The sequence below is a fragment of the Podarcis filfolensis genome (assembly GCF_964270895.1).
Source record: "Podarcis filfolensis genome assembly, chromosome: 17".
NCBI classification, from domain to species: Eukaryota; Metazoa; Chordata; class Lepidosauria; order Squamata; family Lacertidae; genus Podarcis; species Podarcis filfolensis.
The window spans coordinates 28,081,779-28,104,696 of NC_139621.1; the positions used below are offsets into that span (position 1 = coordinate 28,081,779).

At 41.7% G+C, this 22,918-nt stretch overlaps 1 long non-coding RNA gene across 1 annotated transcript in view; it reads left to right on the forward strand.

Annotated features, from left to right (window-relative positions):
• The window catches only part of LOC310753080, a 292,662-nt gene that overhangs the window by 200,407 nt on the left and 69,337 nt on the right, over window positions 1–22,918 (forward strand). The gene's annotated exons all lie outside the window — the stretch shown is intronic.

Here is a 22,918-nt window from a genome sequence, read left to right on the forward strand (position 1 = left end):
GGAGATTGCTGGACTGATTTGTCCCTGCTTAAAAATAACCACTCTAGTTGTGTGTTTCTGCAGGGGCTGGAGAAGAGTCACAAAGCCTTCAATGAAGGAACAAAATAGCTAGTTAAGGCCAGGATCCAAAGGACTACCCAAACATCATGCTGAAATTGGTCATTGGTTCCCAGGTCCCGATTTAAACAAGACAAATGTTGATCAGTAAACTTCATTTCACAAAGTGTTATGTTCCTGAAGCCTTTGAATTACACTCTTCCAATGCACCTTGCCCCAAAGTTGCATACCTGAGTACAAATACAGGTATATAACATCAGTCATGTAGGGTAACAGTGTATATAATTCACATATCTTCCCTTCAAAAAGCATACAAGCATCAAGAAGGCAAAAGGCTCTAGCTTGGGAGTATTCTTGAGGGGAAAGACATGAATTATACTTGCATGCACCTTTCATTCATACATGATGGAATGCATTTTGTACTGTGGCAGTCAAAACAGGAGTACTTAATGGGCCTTTTCTCAGAGAACTACAAATAAAATATGGAGTGATTCATAAACTAAGACAATATATTAGGAAGGAGCAGGAAGGAAATCCAGCCTGTGCCAACGCAAAGGCCATAGTTAACGAGGAATATGTATCAATACTGTGTCAGGCAAACCTTTATGCCATGTTGCACTATGGGCACAGATAAACACTATCAGGGAGAGATATTAGAAAACAAATTAAGATAAAACGGCATCCCCCTCTCTGCTTAGTCACGTAACCCTGTCAGCACAGAGAAATGTATATGACTCAGAAGAAAACAATTACTTTATCAGTAGTTCTAGACAGTTGGTTGCCATAAAAAAAACCCCACCAGATATCAGGCTATATATCTTGGCACCATTTCACCTCCTTCACAGCAATTTTCTTCAGGACGTTCAGCATAAGGAGAATTTGCTGTATCATAGCAAACCCTGCATCACAGACAGGCTTATATAATTTAGCATATTAATATGCCAAATTAGACGAAGCCTTGTCTGTGGTGCAGGGTTTTTAATCACTGATGAGCACTCAAGGACATTAACCACACTGCATCCTCACTTCAATTCAAGGTGCATATTTTTGTGCCCCCTCGCTCATCCAATTATTCTCCTCTTGCCTGCCAAATCATCCCATAAATCAGTATAAGACATTTAGGGAATGGATCCAATCGTGGCAGATTGGCTATGAAACTAATGAAGCTTAACCTTGAGGACCCCTAATCCCAGAAGGGTCCCAGAAGCAACTTTGGTCCACATTCCTTTAAAAAAATTAGATCTAGTAGACCTAATTTAAGGGATGTGGGTTGCGCTGTGGTCTAAACCACAGAGCCTCTTGGGCTTGCTGATCAGAAGGTCAGCGGTTCAAATCCCCACGACGGGGTGAGCTCCCGTTGCTTGGTCCCTGCTCCTGCCAACCTAGCAGTTCGAAAGCACGTCAAAGTGCAAGTAGATAAATAGGTACCACTCCGGCAGGAAGGTAAACGCCATTTCCGTGCACTGCTCTGGCTCGCCAGAAGCAGCTTAGTCATGACCCAGAAGCTGTCTGTGGACAAACGTCTGCTCCCTCAGCTATAAAACGAGATGAGCACGCAACCCCAGAGTCGTCCGCTACTGGACTTAACGGTCAAGGGTACCTTTACCTTTACCTAGACCCAATTTGAGTCACACAACTCAAATGGATTGATTTTGTTGCTGTATATATTTCAACAACCCCAGAGTTTGAGAGTCAGTAGCACAAATGTTGTAAAGGTTGTTGCAAAGAAGATAGTTTGCAGTGGTTCTCCAGACCTTGTTGCTAGTTGCAAAGGGATCCACATAACAGTTCAAGCTTCAGGAGCCCCCAAATATAGGTCTGGCACTGGATCCAATCCTCCACCAGCTGGTCAATTCAATGGGCAAATGGGTGATGCATGGAACTGTGGAAGGGATAGATTATAGTGAGAACTTGTGTCCCTCCAGCTGTTCTTGGGTTCCAGTTACCAAGCACTTTGTTTAGCAAGGCTAATGGTCAGGAACAAGGAGAACTGTAGTCCAGCAATACTTGAAAGGCTTTGGGTTCCTCATCCCTACCATAGATGAACCATGAATGCTGAGGACAGTTGATGGGTCAGCCTTTATGCCAGGGTTTGTGGCATAAAATGATGGGGATTAAACAGGAGAGGTTGGCTTCTAGGACAAGCCTGTGAAACATTTGCAGCATAGCAATGAACTCAAGGGAGGACTGGCATCGTAAGTCAATACAGAACAGTGAAAGCCTCACACAAACTGTCCAATATCTTCAAAATTATTGAATGTATAGAATTGTTTAAGTTTTAACACACAAAAACAAACATAAATACCAGTTGTCTTGAGTGCTTATTACTGTGTTATTCCAGGTACATGGACCATCACAGTTGTTGCCAGGACACAGGTCTATTTCTTAGGGGAAAACATAAGGATACTGCCTACACATTTATCCTTGCATCTCTACAAGTAAGAGGACTGGAAACTCACTTTTAGTTTTAACTGTAAGGGGAATACTTTGGGGAAAGGCCTGGGATATACTGGAGGGAGTAAGCCCATGCCCCCAGTACCACTGCCCCAGATTATGCGTGTGTCTGAAATAGTGAAAAATGCTTTTCATATGGACTGTATTTGGTTGGCATGCTAGATTGTTACAGAAGCACCAGGTACAATATTTTCTCTGTAAATCATGTTGTTGTTGTTGTTTAGTCGTTTAGTCGTGTCCGACTCTTCGTGACCCCATGGACCAGAGCACGCCAGGCACTACTGTCTTCCATGCACCTATAAAATATGAACCTCATTTATTTTATTATCTATAGAAGTATTTCTGAATCACCATATTATAAAATACCAAGGTGCTGTGCAATGCTAAAACATTACATGCCATTTAAAAAATAAAAATACAAACAACAATAAGGTGGCTGGCTAATAGAAAAAAATAAAAAATTGAACCACTTGCAAAGGCCTGTCTGCATTATATATATTCAAGGGATGCCTCAAATTCAAAAGCAAGGATGCCTGCCAAATCTCTGCTAGAGGAGTGTTCCATAGCCTGAGAGCAGCAACATGAAATGCCCCATTTCTGTAACATGGGGGACGACTCCTCTGAGTGATCTCAGCTGCTCCCCATCCTAAGTGACAGTCTATTGGACAACTATATCATGTGCCATAAAAGGTCTTGAACTTAAAACACCGGACTCTCAGTCTTGCAGGAGCCACAGTATCACATAAAGATCTTGCAGGAGCCACGGTATCACATCAAGGTCTTGTTTGCATTTCTTGATAAACTTAATCAGCTCGTTGTGCTGTTTCCCAAGAGTCTTGACTGTGTGGGCACGATGGAACGCCAGGTGGCAAGAGGTAATACTGTATCATATTTTGCCCATTAGCTAAATACAGGTGATAAGGAAGATTTGATTCACCATGGCATAACTACAGTTTTTCAGGCAGTGTGACTGCATCACAATCATAAGAATACAACAGCAGGCCCTCCAAGTGTCTCTATTTTCCAGGGACAGTCCTGGATTTACAGAAGCCATCCCAGTTTCTGATTTGATCCCAGAATGTCCCACTTTTCCCTATTTTCATGAGAGAAATGTTGGAGGGTATGGAGTTATGCGACCCCCGAGCCAAGGACATATATAACTATACAACCTTTAGAAGACATCTGAAGGCAGCCCTGTATAGGAAAGTTTTTTTAATGTTTAATGTTTTTATATATGTTTGAAGCCACCCAGTCAGGTGGGTTGGGTATAAATAATAAAATTATTATTATTATTATTATTGAATAGGACCTCCCTATTTTCATCGGAGAAATGTTGGAGGGTATGTAAGAGTGTTTTAAATGTATGGTATGAGTCTGTGATTCAGAGAAAACAATGTTATATTTGACCGTTCTCGTTTTTCCTCGCAGATGGAGCATGAACTTAACTTTTACCCTATTGGCTCCATTCATATCTTTTTTTACTACACAACTCACCCACACAGAAAAGTACATTTGTGTGTAACCCATAAAATAAGCACAGGTGAAGATAGGGAAGGAATATGAAACAAAACACTCTGGAGAGGGAAGAAGGAACCTGCCACCTACTATTACAATACAAAAGCAGATTTTGCTGTTTTCAGTCGTTCTTCAGATTACACTGAAAGTCAGGACTTTAGCCCAACGAAGCAGTAGGAAGTCAAAGGCAGTGAACTTGAGACCCTGATTCTCCCGATAAGGAGAGTCGCCACTACCAGTAAGCAAGAGCCTCAAAGCTACCTTTTACACACAGCAAATAATCCCAGCTCCGTGCAGCTATTGACAAGATCTTTGCCCTTTAGTTTCAACAGGAAATCTTAAAATGGAAAATATGCAGTGCAAAGGAAGGGGCGAGGCTGGCTTCAGTCATAAGAATGTACAGAGGGAGGAGGGAAAGCAGGTTGTTTAAAATATGCAACCTTTTTTTTAAAAAAAAATTAAGCGTTCTTCATGCACGCACACACATTGCAAAAAAACATAGTATTTCTAATTCTGTCCTTTGGAGCAAGGGGGGGGTGGAGTTTGTGTTTTCAAATCTTTCCTGTAATCAGTAAAGAAGGATAAAAAGAGAAGTATGGACACTTCTATTCGCTCTATCTCTCCACCTATGTTTCCCACCCATACTTCTGTGATGTCTAAAGCCGATCCGTTCCTTGACCCAGACCAGGATTCCAGAACGCTCCAGGCTAGGCATAGATTTGTCCAGACCAGGACTTACAGAGATTTCTGGAAGAAGAACTCCAGTCTGCATGTAACTTTGAGCAAGGAGAGTACAGTACAATGGTACCTTGGTTCTCAAACTTAATCCATTCCGGAAGTCCGTTCCAAAACCAAAGAGTTCCAAAACCAAGACACGCTTTCCCATAGAAAGTAATGCAAAACAGATTAACCCGTTCCAGACTTTTAAAAACAACCTCCAAAACAACAATTTAACATGAATTTTACTATCTGAGACCATTGATCTATAAAATGAAAGCAGTAACCAATGTATTGTAATATAAAATAAATAAAACAGTATTGTAGATGATTTAAAAAAAAATTAAAATTAAAATTCTAAATTCGTACCTGCACTGATGATAGTCATTGTTTGGATGGGGGGCTTTCATCCATTTCCACAGTCACATAATCAATCAATCAGCAGCTGAACTGGGTTCCACACAGTCACAAAAACAAATGAACCGAAAAAGCCTCAAAAACGTGAAATAAGTAGCAGAAACAAACGCGCCAAATACAAAATAAACCTCTTCACTGAACAAGCACAGCTTCAGCCTAGGTTCTGATTTCTAAGAGGCCCATTCCTCTGAATACAACAATTTGTTTGGAATGTTACTTTATTTAGCATACATGCACACAGAGTTCCTAGTGGCTGCCTAAATATCATAGAAATGAGAATCTGGCTTTCAAACAGGTCAGGGAGATAGGAATGTGGAGAAGATAAACTACTGCAGCTTCTCCATATTCCATCTGAATGTGTATAGTAATAATAATAATAATTTATTATTTATACCCCACCCATCTGGCTGGGTTTCCCCAGCCACTCTGGGCGGCTTCCAACAAAACACTATAATACAATAATCTATTAAACATTAAAAGCTTCCCTAAGCAGGGCTGCCTTTAGATGTCTTCTAAAAGTTTGGTAGTTATTTTTCTCTTTGACATCTGGTGGGAGGGCGTTCCACAGGGAGGGCACCACCACCGAGAAGACCCTCTGCCTGGTTCCCTGTAACTTGGCTTCTCGCAGCGAGGGAACCGCCAGAAGGCCCTCGGCGCTGGACCCCAGTGTCCATAGGAACATAGTAAGCTGACTTATGCCAACTCTTAGAGAATCACAGAATTACAGAATTGGAAAGGACCACGAATTGTTTTACCCTACATGGGGTTCGAACCCATAACCCTAAGATTAAAAATCTCATGCTCTAGTCTTGGCCCATCTCACAAGGACTCCAGAGTTACGTGGGATTGAGAAATGGGATTGATAAAGGAATTCAGTGTACGTATGTATCCAAATAATAACAGGCAAATAAACAAACGGAAAGAATAAAGCAGTCTCAGAGCAAGAAGTAGTCCTCGTGCATTAACCTGTGTGGAAATAAGAGCTCTGGGGTCTCATTGGGATAGGAAGAAGAGAAAAAGAGGAACCCAAATAAAATAGTTTGAAGCAGAGGACCTGTCTATCCTTGCCCCCCTGCAGCTACACCTCTGAAGAAGTGCAATAATAATAATTTAATAATAATTTATTATTTATACTCCGCCCACCTAGCTGGATTTCCCAAGCCACTCTGGGCGGCTTCCAACAAAAGATTTAAAATACATTAAAACATCAGTCATCAAAAAACCCTAATGGATTTCATTAGCAGTCTTACTTGGGGGCCGTAGACCTGAAGGTGTGCACCCACCCCCATCATTCAGCCTGGACATTGAGATCCAACTCTGAGGGTCTGCTGGTGGTTCTCTGTGAGAAGTGATGCTACAGAGAACCAGGCAGAGGGCCTTCTCGGTGGTGGCACCCGCCCTGTGGAACGCCCTCCCATCAGATGTCAAAGAAATAAACTACTATCTGACGTTTAGAAGACATCTGAAGGCAGCCCTGCATAGGAAAGTTTAAAATGTTTGATATTTTATTGTGTTGTTATATTTTGCTGTCCAGAGTGACTGGGGCAACCTAGTTGGGCGAGTGGCATATCATCATCATCATCAAACAATTAGAAATGCTGAGGGTCAGGAAATGTGCTATGCTGGATACTGGTATATGGGATTGGTCTTCCTCTAAACGATATTAAATTGCACATGTAATGCTCTTATCACCAATGCCTCTGCATCAGTTCTATCAGTGGCAAGGCGTGCTCCTACCAATGTCAGCTTGTTTGCCGGCTGTGGCCTGCATAATTGCTGGCCGACATTTACTCCTAGAGACACCCACTCCCCCACTACTACTACTACTACTACTAACATCATCGTCATCAACATTATTATTATATTATAATTAACAGCAATATATGTGGACTCTTGAGAGTCCCATGGACTGCAAGAAGATCAAACCTATCCATTCTGAAGGAAATCAGCCTGAGTGCTCACTGGAAGGACAGATCCTGAAGCTGAGGCTCCAATACTTTGGCCATCTCATGAGAAGAGAAGACTCCCTGGAAAAGACCCTGATGTTGGGAAAGATGGAGGGCACAAGGAGAAGGGGACGACAGAGGACAAGATGGTTGGGCAGTGTTCTCAAAGCTACGAACATGAGTTTGACCAAGCTGCAGGAGGCAGTGGAAGACAGGAGTGCTTGGCATGCTCTGGTCCACGGGGTCACGAAGAGTCAGACACAACTAAACAGCAACAACAAATGTGGGTTGTATCCAACTAGGTTCTACTCAAAGCGAAACATTGGAAATAATCAACCTAAAATAATCATGTCTGAGTAGAACTGAATTGGATATAACTGTTTCACACAAGCTGGTTATATTGCTGCTATTGCACCCAACATCTCTATATTTCGTGAAATTCCTGAGGTTTCACTTATGGTCTTTATTTGCTGAACTGGTGAACCTGGTAAATACTTTGTCTCTGTAAAGGCAGACGAAGATGAGGGAAATGACTCCAGCTCATTAATACTATTTAATTGGCATTAGAAGTTATAAAAGGGGGAAAAAACCAGCTGCAGAACAGCAAAAGCCAAGATATACAAAATTTGGAGCCAATTTGGAGCCCTCCCATCTACTTGGCCACGAGCTGCCTCTTAATGTCCTGTAACTAGAAACTCTAATATCTACACTCAGGAATGACAACACAAACTACATGTATATGTTACATTTTTTTGGCTACCAATAAAGGTAAAGGGACCCCTGACCATTAGATCCAGTCGTGACCGACTCTGGGGTTGCGGCGCTCATCTCGCTTTATTGGCCGAGGGAGCCGGCGTACAGCTTCCGAGTCATGTGGCCAGCATGACTAAGCTGCTTCTGGCAAACCAGAGCAGTGCACGGAAAAGCCGTTTACTTTCCCGCAGGAGCGGTACCTATTTATCTACTTGCACTTTGATGTGCTTTCAAACTGCTAGGTTGGCAGGAGCAGGGACCGAGCAACGGGAGCTCACCCTGTCGCGGGGATTTGAACCGCTGACCTTCTGATTGGCAAGTCCTAGGCTCCGTGGTTTAAACCACAGCGCCACCCGCATGGCTACCAATAGTGGGGTGCAAAATGCCTAGTCTGAGTCTACATGTACCTTAAGTGAAAAATCAGTGAAAAGAAGACAGCAAGCAACCATCTCAGGGCCGGATTTAGGTTTGATGAGGCCCTAAGCTACTGAAGGTAATAGGGCCCTTTATATGTCCAGCTGTCCTTTGTCAACAACGAATTGCCGCTGTTTTTTGTGTTCAATATTTGCTATATGGTCATTTATGTACCTACACTGTTGCTGTACATAGGTTTTATTTTATTTGTTTTTCATCTTATATTTTGGAAATATACATCCAGGGTGTTGTTGTTTTTTTGTTTAGATTTTTGGGAGGGCCCCAAGAGAGTGGGGCCCTAAGCTATAGCTTGTTTAGCTTGTATGTAAATCTAGTGCTGAGTCAGCCACTCTTTTTCTTGGGTTTTTGTTTGACTTGTCTCTCTTCAAATGCTGGCAATAAACACGAAGCGTGCAGTCTTTATTTATCACTTAACATTGCGCTTCAGAAAAAATTGCTCTCGGATGGCAAGAACAGTCCACAGGCAGCTTTTGCTACAAAAACGAAGAGATGTTGGGTTTTGTTTTTGGTTTCTTTTAAGAACTCAGTCCCAGTGAGGGAAAGGTATAAGGGTTTTGACAGTAGTTCCAAATTGACTTCATTGTTCTACAAATTTTGCACCTGTCTTCAGAGGGGAAATTCTATGCAGTGAAAAATTCTTCACAATAAAAATCTCACTGGAGGCAGGAAAGAAGCATAAAGATGACTGGGGGGGAGAGAGATATTTTCAGCTTTACAATGAAGTTTGGGCACTAGGCTTGGTACACATGGCAGCTGAAATTGCCAGGGAAGAAAATATATCTCATTATTGTGAAGGATCCAATATATTTTGTCCTCAACCTCTTGCCAGGGAAAAAGTGCCCACCCCAGGTGAGCAGCTCATGCAGACTGGCCTTCACCAGGTCCAGAACTGAGGGCCTTCCGGCAGTTCCCTCACTGTGAGAAGCAAAGCTACAGGGAACCAGGCAGAGGGCCTTCTTGGTAGTGGCACCCGCCCTGTGGAACACCCTCCCATCAGATGTCAAAGAGATAAACAACTACCTGACATTTAGAAGACATCTGAAGGCAGCCCTGTTCAGGGAAGTTTTTAATGTGTGACATTTTAATGTATTTTTAATCTTTGTTGGAAGCCGTCCAGAGTTGCTGGAGAAACCCAGCCAGATGGGCAGGGTACAAATAAATTATTATTATTATTAGTAGTAGTAGTAGTAGTAGTAGTAGTAGTAGTAGTAGTATTCACCAACCTGGTGTCATCGAGATGTTTTGAGTGACATCAGCCCCAACCAACACAGACTATTCAGCACTAGGGATGGATTAATCATCCTATTTCTGATCTATGTCGAATTCACAGGTGTTCATTCAGAAGACCATTCTATCTCATTTCCCCACTTAAAAACAAATAAATACACATTCAAAAGTCAGATGAGTAAGTCATTAATTAAATTTTTCAGCCCCACAATGATTGCTTGTTTCTATGTTTTTAGCGGTTCTCATTTTTACATGTGAACCTCCTTGGGTCCTGTCAGAGAAATAAGGTGGGGTATAAATAAACATACAATAATAAATGAGGTGACCTTCTCATAACAGGGGCATCGCAGCTGAAAGTGCACTCTCATTTGTTTCACTTATGATGGAAGCAGTGTTAGAAACTGAGATATGAAATTTAGGAGCTAAATGGCACCTTAAACCTAGGTTATGGGCACCACAACGGAATGCCTAGATGCGCTTTTTAATAACAAGAATACAAAGCTGAAAATGAATGAACTGCAGCTAAAATATAATGTTCATTTTTCACATGGTCTAGTCCTTCCCCTGCCCACCCCCCAATATATTCTTAAGAGGGTCTCTTCTCCAGTCTTCAGAGGGTAGTTGGAAGTGGGGAAGCAGAAAAAAAGTCCTCCTTTCCTTCTACTCTGCAATTTTAATCTGAAATCTTAGGTGTGGTACTGTGCACAGAGCTCAGAAACTGCTCACCTTAATGAAATTCTCTGTCCCAAAATGTGCCTAGAACAATGGGAGTTTCGAACACTGGGTGGAAGTACTCTGGGAGAAGAAGGGAATGCAGCAAAAATAAAAATAAAAAAATGCTAATCGCATCTCTGTTTTCTCAAGCCATAAAAATCTGGTGTTTATTTTAAACTACAGTTCACAAAAGCATTATATGTGGAATACACACAAAGAGAGAGAGAGAGAGAGAATGTCTCACAGAAAAAAGACACTTTTGTAACAATCTGGTTCCAAACTGCTTGCCTCATGCAACTTCTGCAAAAGGGTGACACAGTCAGATCGTGGGCCACAGTAACTTCCCAGACACTGCCATAAGCTCTGAGTCATCCCACCATTTTCAATAGTGTGATATGTCAACAGTAGTATCAGTAGCCAGGAGGGGCGGGGGGAATACAGGCTCTGAAAGGAAACAACCATTTTTTAAAAATTGTGAAAGGGATGTGTCTGCTTAAGCAAACACCAGATTTTTTTTAAAAAAAGCAACTCCTCCAACATTTGTAGAAATCAGTTATTTAATGTTCATTTATTTGTGTGCATTTGTGTGCATTAGGCAAAATTGCATTTTTAAAATTAGCGTATTAGGAAGACAAACATTAAAATGCTGACAAATTGTATATCAAAATGTGTGCATTAGGCAAAATTGCCTTTTTAAAATTAGCGTATTAGGAAGACAAACATTAAAATGCTGACAAATTTTCATGAGAACATTTTAAAAAACTCAATCACAAAGATCTTTTTTTAAAAAGGTGGCATGTTACACTCACTTAGGTATCATCCACACATCTGCTTGTCCCTTCCCTTTCCCCCAGGAAAACATGGTCCTTACCGCTGAATTGTAATAAACGCCAATCAAGTTTCCTGCAGAATGATGTTTGCTCCAATTCAGCTGCAAAGAGTGGGTTTTCCCAGGGGAAAGCAGTGGGACAAACGGAAAACCACTTGCACCCATGCTTAGATATCATGGGGCAAGCAGAAGTGTGGATTTATTTATTTTTTCATTTGCTTGCATTACAAGGATACCTAAGAAGTCTAGTAGCTGTCCCACAATGCCCCCCACCTCCAGCCCAGAGAACTGATCTGGAAAAAATACTGTGGTCAGCGGTATCAAAAGGCACTGAGGGATCCACTTTGCCCCCTCTCTACCAGGTGATCAAAGGCATTTCGGGCCCTAAAGGGACCCCTGACGGTTAAGTCCAGTCATGGACGACTCTGGGGTTGCAGCACTCATCTCACTTTCAGGCCGAGAGAGCTGGCGTTTGTCCGCAGACAGCTTTCTGGGTCATGTGGCCAGCATGACTAAGCCGCTTCTGGCAAACCAGAGCAGCGCACGGAAACACCATTTACCTTCCCACCGGAGCGGTACCTATCTGACGTGCTTTCGAACTGCTAGGTTGGCAGGAGCAGGGACTGAGCAACGGGAGCTCACCCTGTCATGGGGATTCGAACTGCTAACCTTCTTATCGGCAAGCCCTAGGCTCTGTGGTTTAGACCACAGAGCCACCCGCGTCCCATTTCAGGCCCATTTCAGTCAGACTGTGATATGTCTAGATAACCAGCCTCCTTTGAGAGATTCTGAAGCTGACCAGCTGCCACCCTTTTGAACATCTTGCTCAAAAAGGGGAGACTGGCATCAGGTCAGCAGTTATGAAGTATAAGGAGGATTTCTTGAGAAACAGCCTTATCATTGCCACCTCTGTTTTTATACTTCTTCCCAACTCTGACACAATGTTCCAGGATCCAGCAGGATCTCGCTCACTCTTATGGACTGAGATGAGGCAAGAACTTGCCTTGCCCATATTTTCAGGACTCAGAAATGGAAACTGGTGCAAACATCTGCACAGGGACAGATCCCCAGCAGTGGTGTCAAGCTCTGAGTGAATGTGTGGGGTTTTATCCTTGAAGTTATTTGCAAAATTGTCACAGCAAGCTGCTGAAGGTGCCAGCGAACTCCTGGCTGGGCTAGATTTCAACAAGGCTGTCACCACTTAGAATAGCACTGCTGTGTGGCTCTCAGAGGATGAAATGGAAGAATCAAAGTAAAGCCCCCCCCCTTATTTTTTTGCTTCTGTTACTGCCACATGGGCATGGTAATGAACTCGTACTTCCAGTTACATTGAGAGGTGGTGATTGGTCATTCAATGAGCTTTATGGCTGAGCAAAGCACTGAACCCAGATTTCCTTGCTTTAAATTCAGTGCAATATTCACCACATCACACTGGCTCTCAACACCCTTTCCTGCTAAAATGGAGCTGTGAATTTGTTAGATTTTAGCACATACCTTAGAAGCAAATTCTGCCCGAGGTCATCTGAAATGTGTTATAAAAGGTAAAAAGGTAAAGGAGCCCTGGAAGGCTAAGTCCAGTCAAAGGCGACTACGGAGCTGTGGCGCTCATCTCACTTTTCAGGCCGACGGAGCCAGCGTTTGTCCACAGACAGCTTTCTGGGTCATGTGGCCAGCAGGACTAAACCGCTTCTGGCGCAGCGGAACACCGTGACAGAAGCCAGAGCACATGGAAATGTTGTTTACCTTCCTGCCGCAGCAGTACCTAATTATCTACTTGCACTGGTGTGCTTTCATCAGCAAGCCCAAAGGGCTCAGTGGTTTAGACCACAGCGCCACCCATGTCTGATTCTGTCCATCACAGACCATGCCACCATCAAGGAGGCGTGGCTAAAAGCAGTGTTTCTCAAATGGATTGGAAGTGGAGAGAAACAAAAGAGTGATGTCGCATGTCACACAGCTATGGATCAGTATTTCTAATTTATGCATCAAAACACCACTGGGATCATTGAGAGAAGTGGGGTCATATGTTTCTACGCATGCCTTGTAGCCCAGGTTGCTGACTATTTTTTACCGGGTATCTAACAACACGTTATGATGGCAAACTCATGCCTGTGGTTTGTGCTACAGCAAAGTGGATAGACATGAAGCAACAACCATCATTTTTTGGCCAGACTTTTCCTGACCCCAAAGATTGGACCCTGGGCTGTAGTCAACTAAGTTTTACTCACAGTAGACCCATTGAAAGTAATGGCACTGAATGTGGGATTGCCAATCTAAGGATCAATTGATTAAAGACAAAGAGTATCCTAAGTGCTTTTCAGCTCATGAGAGTTGAGTTCTTTGCCTGGTGTAGGGTTGGCACTGGGGCTGAAGATGACTCATCCTTTAACAGCTGTGTGCTAGGCAGAAATTACTACAGTCAAACCTCGGTTCCCAAACACCTCCGTTTTGGAACATTTCGGCTCCCAAACGCCAAAACCCCGAAAGTAACTGCTCCAGTTTTCGAACGATTTTTGGAAGCCAAATGGCTTCCGAGTCACGTTTTTCATTTTTTCCCATTGACTTTGCAGCCAGCCCATTGATCCTCAGTTTTCAAACTTTTCGGAAGCCAAATGGTCTTCCAGAATGGATTAAGTTTGAAAACCGAAGTTCCACTGTATGGGGAAGCTTCACCTGTTTACATTCTGTCTGTCAGATATCATATTACTTGCATATGGTCCCTGATTTATTTTGGGGCCTCCATCCCACCTACCAGAGAGGATGCAAATTTGTATATGACACAAGGTACGTGCAAATCAAATAAAAAAACTATACCCTATTTTGTGACTGAGGGCTGATGGTTTAATCCACATAGAGTGTCCTGGGCATGGATTATCCTGCTGGCACTCCTGCACCTTAGGATGAGTGTGGAATAATATAACTCCAGTATTTGACAGCATTACCATAATAATAGTTCCATGTTTCGCTTTTCAGTGTAAGGACATCATCGTTAGGCTCTATTTACACATTCTGTTCCCAAGGTTTTATTGCTTTTTTTATTGTTTGGGGTGAAGTCAGTGCCCTCGCACTGTATATGCAATTGTCTCCTTCAATTTAAATGGAATAAAATAGCTATTCAAAAGACAGACAGCTGGGAGAATGCCCTTGCATGCACAGAAATGAACATGGCTGCATTCCCTTCCACAAGCCCCATTAATTGCTGTACAGAAACTCCTAACAAAACAGAGGCACGTCCAGTCAGTGTTTCCTGTAACCATCTTCTTCTTTAAGGCAGTTTGTGATCTGATTTTTTAAAAATAAAAAATAATAATAATAATTACAGGGAGAAGTAGGATTACCTTTTGTACTGTCCTAAGCTTCTTTTAAAAAAATTAATACACCTCTGCTTGTTTAACAGGCCCTATTGTTTAAGAAGAAACATTGTGGATCTGTTTTCACTGGGAATGTAGAGAAGCACCAGCCTATAGTTAACCAAGGGAATTAAACACAAAACTAAGCTAGATGGAAAGTAGGTGATGCAAATATTTTTATGAGGAAGTGGTGCATTGTGAAAACATTCATTCACTTTAACAATCATTTTTTATTACTGATGTAGGTGTAAACATTTGCGTCCTCAGAACACAATGTAGGGATTGGTCCATTTCAGTGGCCATTTCTCAATCCCAGGTTAGATGTAATAACACAAGGGATGTTTGCTTAAAGCACAAAAGAAGATTGCATTAGTGCTGCAACAATGATATTGAAATCCCAAGAGAACATGAAACTTGAAGAAATGGAGAGTAAAACCCAGTTAAGGAACTGGCCAAGGAAATATGCAGTGTTCAGAGTATGTGCTGCGGGGACAATATGATTACTCATACCATTGTGTCTCTTGAACACATACTCTATTTTCTTTTCTGCTCAAACTTTCTATCAAGACGGCTTACTGCTGATTTGCAGAATGTGAATATGTGTTGCCACACAATACTCAGTTGCTGTGTGACACCCACTCGAAATCTAAGTACAGAATGACTCAACATTTCATCTCACCCTATATGAGTGGAGAGATATCCCAGAAGTCAAATAGCAGAGTCTATTATATCCTTATTCCTTTCCAAATGTCCACCCATTTCCTTGCCCGCTTTTCCATTCCAATATGCAAAGCGTACAGCTCTCTTTTCTGTAGTCAAAACTCTGAATATTCACAGGATTAATAGAAATTAATTTTATGAGTTTAGATATGCCCCATAATGGGAAATGACAAACATGGTGTGGTGGGGAGAGATTCACAGTATGAACATGGTATGAAGCATACACACAATTTGAGAGCCTGATAAGAGGATGAAGAGTGGAACGAGCACAAGAAATCCATAAAAACAAGCAGTTTGCTTCCCAGTGACCCAGACATGTTTTAAAGGAGTATATGTGACATACAGGCAGATGTGGACCAATCATTTGTATTATATATGAAGTTTTAATTCAATAATATGGCCAATATAAATATGCATTGTAAGCAACATGAACAAACCGTACCCACAGAAAATCATAAATCGGAAAACCAACACTTCTATGGTATCTAGGTGAGAATCGAAGATTATGATTTGAAGTCACACAAGAGTGGACCAAGAGCTGTCCTAAAACAGCAGACAGCACTGGAAAAATCTCGAGATCCTTTGCATAATTTCTTAGGCATTTCCAGACAATGTAGTTCTCTCTTGGGAAGACTTCAGAGCTAGGACTGATTTAACACAATAAATTGTTCCATGGTAAGGACATCACTGTTTCTTTGCAAGGGTTCTGCCTAAGGGAACAATACTATTGCACCTCTTTTTTCTGTGGGGATAGCATGTGTGTTCATGTCATGGGCAGGGCCGGATTTAGGTTTCATGAGGCCCTAAGCCACTGAAGGTAATGGGGCCCTTTATATGTCCAGCTGTCCATTGTCAACAAAAAATGGTCTCTGTTTGTTGTGTTGAGTATATGCTACATGGTAATTTATCGACCTAATAGGTATCTAAAGCCATTTGCACATACAAAATATGGAGTTTATCCAAGTAATTGTTGAACTGAAATACAATTTAGAAGAAGTTTATCTTATATTTTGGAAATGTACATCCAGGTTTTTTTCCACCTTCAATTTTTTGGGTGTCCCCCAAGAGAGTGGGGTCCTAAACGATAGCTTGTTTGGTTGAATATGTGCTTCAGCGATTTATTAATAAATAAAAACTGTTTTACAGAAGTACTTGAAATCATGTAAATATACGCACACCAAATCCAGGGTCACTGATCTCCAACTCTGCCAGCCCAACTGCTCAGGGACATGACTGGCACAGGGAAATACAGTTTCTTTACTGCCTTCACCATCATGTGGTCAGCACAGTTATGTCTCCTAACACAGGTCCAATTAGCTTCAGTACAAGGTTTCCACCATTTGTGTGGCAGTATTCATCCAACCTGCGCCATCGACTGCAGCTCCTCAGAGTACCAAGGAGCCATATGATATCCATAGCACCCGAGAGGAACCTTGGGAGTGATCCTGTTGATGTTCCACCATGAAACAAGCGCCTTGACAGGATCACCTCCTCTATCCACTGAAAAAAATCCCCCAAAGTCATCAGAAATCCATGAGAATCCATTAGCCACCAAGGGCAGACCATCTTTCTTCTCTGGCCCCCTGCCCTTGCAGGTGGGACTAACCATTACAAGACAACTTCACCAAGAAGTGGCCTAACTACAACAGGGCACTACTTTTCTCCTTCCAGACTTGCTCCTTCCCCACTTAAAGCAATTCAAAGGTGCACCCTGTTTCATGTGTCAGACTGATCTGAGAGGATGCCTTGCTTGTCATGGAAGGCCAAAAAAGATTAGCCATCTATTTAAAACAGCAAACAAACAAACAAAACTGTTTCTTGTTTGTAAAGAGAATGATAAATCTTGATTGCCTAGAATACTCCATTTCCCATTAACTACAATTAGAGATTCATAGAGCAATAGAAGCTCAACATCTTCCTTGTGGAAATGGCAAGTGCCTTCTGTAAAGAGATTTCCCCCTTCATTTTCTCCCCTTTCAGTGTCAGTTGGATTTCTCTTTCTGCAGGTTGTGCAGGAGATGTTTCCAAAACAACAAAGCAACTTTCCGTTGGTGTCAAAGAGCACCAACAGCCATCTTGGCATACTCAAGTCTGCAAAAGAATGTTGAATCGCTTCAGTATACATTTTTGGTACAGTTATGTAGCTTTCCCTGGATGGCACAGGGAATTATGAATTAGACTTGCCAAGCCCTATTTTTAAGATTTTTACCTCACGCAAAAAAAACTCCCACCAAGTTCAGAAGGAGCATTGTGTGAGGAAACGTTGCAGGAATGGGCTTGTATTATTTTGCCACATTTTCCTTATGTTTAAAATGACATGCTGTACCTGGCAACGATTCACGTTTTGACTTCAGCTCAGAGTCTCCTGCAATGCCCAGCAGCGATGAGGTGACTTGAGGACAAAAGAGCAGGCTGTGCTCTTAACATACAAAGACATCCTGGTCCCCATCTCACTCTGCTAGGCCTAATTATAAACCAAGTACTATTAAACTAGTTGGAGAGATGGATATAACTGAAAAGTTGTCTGTGCTTCTACCAGCAACAAAAACCTCATTCTTTTCTTGACGCTATTGTTTTGGTTTCGCCGGGGAAAAGCATCCCCTAAAATTCCTGAGGGCCAGGCTCTCCTCATAATTTCTGAAATTACTAAATGTGGGGTTTGAGCAATGGATTCAGCAAGGCCTAAAGAAAACAAGTCAAGCCAGCTTCCTCGTGAGCTTGGCTTATAGAGAGGTGCCATCACAGAACAAAGGCAGGTGATGATTTACCTGACAAAAGGTAAGACACTCAGCATCAGACAAGAAGGGGGCTGGGGTTCCTCCCCCAGCTGTGTATTAGTTTGCAAAAGATAACAGCAGAGTTGGGAGGGGGAGGTTGCCAGGGTAACAGGGGGTGTGATGTCATCACAGGAAAAATGTGTCCTTTTAAAAAACAGAGCTTTGCACTAAGGGGGAGGGAGAACTCCATGCACTTCAGTTAGGAGAGGCTGCACTGAGAGACACTCCTGGGGTGTAATGTCATATAAAAAATAATAATAAAGCATTAATACTTTTTTTAAAAAAAATTCCCTATGCAGGGCTGCCTTCAGATGTCTTCTAAAGGTTGTATAGTTAATGTTTTAATGTTGTATTTTAATCTTGTTTTTAAGTTGTATTTCAATCAATTTGTTTTTATATCGGTTGTTAGCCGCCCTGAGCCCGGTCTTGGCTGGGGAGGGCGGGGTATAAATTATTATTTATTATATAAAATTTATTATTATTATCATCATCATCATCTCCTTGGCTTGGGAATCGCATAACTCCATACCTTCCAACATTCCCCTGATGAGAATAGGGATATCCTAAGGATAAGCAGAACATTCTGGGATCTTATCAGAAACTGGGATGGCTTCTGTAAATCTGGGACTGTCGCTGGGAAAAAAGGGACACTTGGAGGGTTTGTAATGTTCTGCACTCCCTCCACCAAAACCCAGGTTGTAAATATGTGCAAAATAAACTAGTTTCTGCTGTGCCTCATTCCAAAGGAACATAAATCCTGGTTTATGTGAAAAGACCCCTGGAATCTTGCTACCAGTCAGCAGAGATTGGGGTAACCTGTAATATTATAATAGCATTAGCCCGATTCTGTGGCAATTACATGTGGCAATTACATGTTGCCTAGTCCACAGTTGCAAACAAAATAATGAAGGGGGTTGTTGTTGCTGTTGCTCTTGGAGTGCAATGAGGGAATCAACGGAGGGACACAGGAAGAGTTTTCAAATAAGACAATGGGAAGCCCTTTCTGTGCAAATACAAATGTGCATTTTCATTTTCTTGCTGTGAACCTTTCTAGCTCTTTAAACAGTGGGCTTTATATCCACAGCATGGATTTTGTTTTGCTTTTCTGGCCTTAATATAGACATATTCCCTACTATGCTCATTCCTGGTTATATATGAGCGCGCTAGACTACATGCCACTGTTAGATCCCATCCTTTTGTTTCAATTTGCACATCTAATTTAGTTTGCCAGGAAAATTATATTGCTCTCTATTGTATGATTAAAGCTAAGTATTAAAGGTCTTCCTGAGCAATGAAAAATACTTTATAATGTCAACCATATGTCAAAGTGAAATGAAGACCCTTACTTGCACTGGGCATAGTACTGGCCAGTTGCTTTGTTAGAGAAAAAGCTTGGTTTTTTTATTCTCTCTCTCTCTCTCTCTCTCTCTCTCTCTCTCTGTCTGTGTGTGTGTGTGTGTACATACACACATACTAAAAATTTAAAAACTGCTTGAGGCACTACACCAGGTGCTGCATATTGCCCGATCCACATTTTAAGAACTTGATTGTTTAGTGAGGCAGCATCTGCACTTTGGGACTCCCTACCTATTGAGAACGAGCAGGTGCCTTCACTGTACATTCTTGTTTACACAAGCGTATCCAGATGCTTAGCATCTTTTTTTTTCTTTCTTTTTTTAGTATTTTAACTTTTGTATGTTTCAAAGTATGGTTGTGATTCTTCTTGATTTTACTGTTTTATCTTTTTGTAAACGTCTTTTAGGGTGTGTTTTTTTACAATCAAGGAGTGTACAGTATCCATTTAAATAAATACATAAATAGGAGTGTTAAGGGCCATTGTGTACATTCCCTAGGCCTTGTGGAGAATGTTCACATACTACTTCCATAGGAAATGTGCATCTCTCTGCTGAATTCTGTACATTCTTGGCTACGTTTTGTACATTCGCTGGGCCATATGCACATTCTCCAGTCGGTATGCATAGTCTCCAAGATACACGTCCTTTTGTCTAATTTTTGTTCAGAAGTGTGCAATTTGCACTCCCTAGTCTGCTTATGGGCTATAACCTCCCACTGGAGAAACTGTTGCGGGGTGGGAAAGAATTATTGATTTATTTAATCAATATCCCACCCTTTAAAGGAGCCTTTTTCCTGCATCGCAGCCCCCTTTTCACTACTCTTAGCTGCTTCCCAGTCATCTGAGGAAGAAACAAGCGGGACTGTAGGAAAAGGAAAATTTTACAACCTCCCTTGCCCTTCCACAATTCTGGTGGAAATCCACCCCCCCCATGCCCCTACTAATTTAGGAAAAGCTTAATACAAGCATGAAGCCAATCACAGGGGAAGGGAAGTTTAACAAACTGAGGAAGGGTTACCCAGCAGGGAAAAGAGGTCTGGGGGAGAAAAAGTGTGAAGTACATGTGATCCTGTACGTGATAAATGCCACTCTCTTGTTGAGCAACCATTCATAACACAGATGGTTAAAAACATGACACAAACTAGCATTAACAGTCAGCTCTGAAAGCAACCCATGAAGAAAGCTGAGGGACAGGAGGATATCAATACTGCATCAGTTTTTCACACCTAGAGTTGTCCCTTAAAATCATTCACAGAATATTTTATGGCCAGAGAATCCAGATACAATTATTCCTGATCTATTCAAAATGAATTGTTCAAGAGGGGGTTTGATTCTTTTAAAAAATATATGTATACACAGAGTACCCAGCAGGATTGACACCAACCTTTTCGCTGCACAAGGTGAAAAGGCTAAGCTGCTCTTCTCCGCCTCCAATTTACAAGTAGCTGGTCCCTTTCTCATCTTTCAGAGGTGATGAACCATCTCTAAGGTGCACATAGGCCTTTTACAAGACATACCTGTACTCAGTGTCATCTTAAAGGCACTTTCTCATCAATATCACTTCCACATGAGAGGGCTGCCATTTTGGGCAAAGATGAGAACTCGCCACATCCTTCATTTCCGCATCTTCCCACATGCACACACAAGTCCCTTTAACTTTTAAAAGAGACATGAATTTGGGCTTCTTTCTCAAAACAAATGTCTAAAATTGCAATGTCACCCAATTTGCAAGGGAAATGTGGCTATTAATCAGTTACCATATAATCATTGAGAATAACTTTTGTTGAACCAAGCTGCCTTTAAAATAATGTGAGCCAGCTTCAATACCACATGTCCTGTACAAGTTCTATTTACAGTTGTCTGTCTCTTGATAACAAGTACTGAGTTAGATGTTCTAAATTTATTAACATAACCAATCATGAAGGTGGGAAAGCAACCAAGATGTGGTCTTATCTAAAAGTCCCACTGAAAGAATGTCCTTGATTTACCAGACTTGATGAACTTTCTTAGCAAGCTTCTATAATTTTCAAATGTTGTTTTTCATCTATTGCAATGTCACTCAGCTGTGTTCTTGCTTCACTTAATACTTGCCTTGAATCATTAAGAATTGACAATCTGGCCTTCAGCATCTTAAATCCACATCCTTGGGGTTTTCTCTGAACAAAACTAGCAAACTACCTGTGACACTTGTCACCAACACATCCATGTGTCACACTTATGTGTAACCACTAGAATAAGCCAACAGTCAAGAAATCTCACTTCCATGTAATGTCAATGTACTGATGTACTTTAAGAAACAAGATATCAATGACAGTAATTTGGCAAAAACTGGAGCGGTGTGTGTGTGTGTATTTGCAAGGTCATACAATAAATGTAAATATGCCCCAAAGACATATTTAGTCCAAAAAAATGAGCCAGTTCTAAGCAGTTGCCTAATAGGACTTCCTTACAGTATACAGCATCTTAAAAAGCAGAGACATCACCTTGCCAACAAAGGTCTGTATAGTTAAAGCTATGGTTTTCCCAGTAGTGATGTATGGAAGTGAGAGCTGGACCATAAAGAAGGCTAATCGCCGAAGAATTGATGTTTTTGAATTATGGTGCTGGAGGAGACTCTTGAGAGTCCCATGGACTGCAAGAAGATCAAACCTCTCCATTCTTAAGGAAATCAGCTCTGAGTGCTCACTGGAAGGACAGATCCTGAAGCTGAGACTCCAATACTTTGGCCACCTCATGAGAAGAGAAGACTCCCTTGAAAAGGCCCTGATGCTGGGAAAGATGGAGGGCACAGGGAGAAGGGGACGACAGAGGACGAGATGGCTGGACAGTGTTCTCGAAGCTACCAGCATGAGTTTGACTAAACTGCGGGAGGCAGTGGAAGACAGAAGTGCCTGGTGTGCTCTGGTCCATGGGGTCACGAAGAGTCGGACACGACTAAACGACAACACAGTATAGTGAATAAGCAAATCTTATTTACTTATCCAGGAAAACCTCAGAGTTTTACCTAATTTTTTACCTGATAGAGCAGTAGGAAGTATTATTCCCACAGAAACCCACTCCAGGCCCCATTGAATTTCAGAGTTTTATCAGTTACTACTATTTTTCCCTTTTCTCTTCAATCATGAAATATCTTGTTCCAAACTCCAGGCAGGTGCTGCTTTAATTACATTTTTGCTTTCTGACAAACTGCCAATTATGTCCATTCGCCATTTACAAAATTCAGTGTTTTGAAGTTTGCCCATCATTAAACATTACCTTCCAGCGTTGCTTTGCTTCTGTCATTAAGTACTGCTTAATCTTAAATGCCAACAGTCTATAACCTGCGTAGATGGTAATAATACGGCTTTGGCAGGTGTCCAATAAAAGGACTTAGGTGCACTTAGTAAAATGGGCTATCTCTGACAAATACAAAATGCTATATTCTCTGCCAGCGTTCACATATGTAATAGATTCACACACAAAAAATCTGATATCACATCTACCTAGTTCTGTCTACCTTATTATTGTGTTCAGGAAGACGTTATGTATTGTTTATATTTTGGAAATTCTGTCCATAACCATTTTTTGTTGTTGTTTAATCGTTTAGTCGTGTCCGACTCTTCGTGACCCCATGGACCAGAGCACACCAGGCACTCCTGTCTTCCACTGCCTCT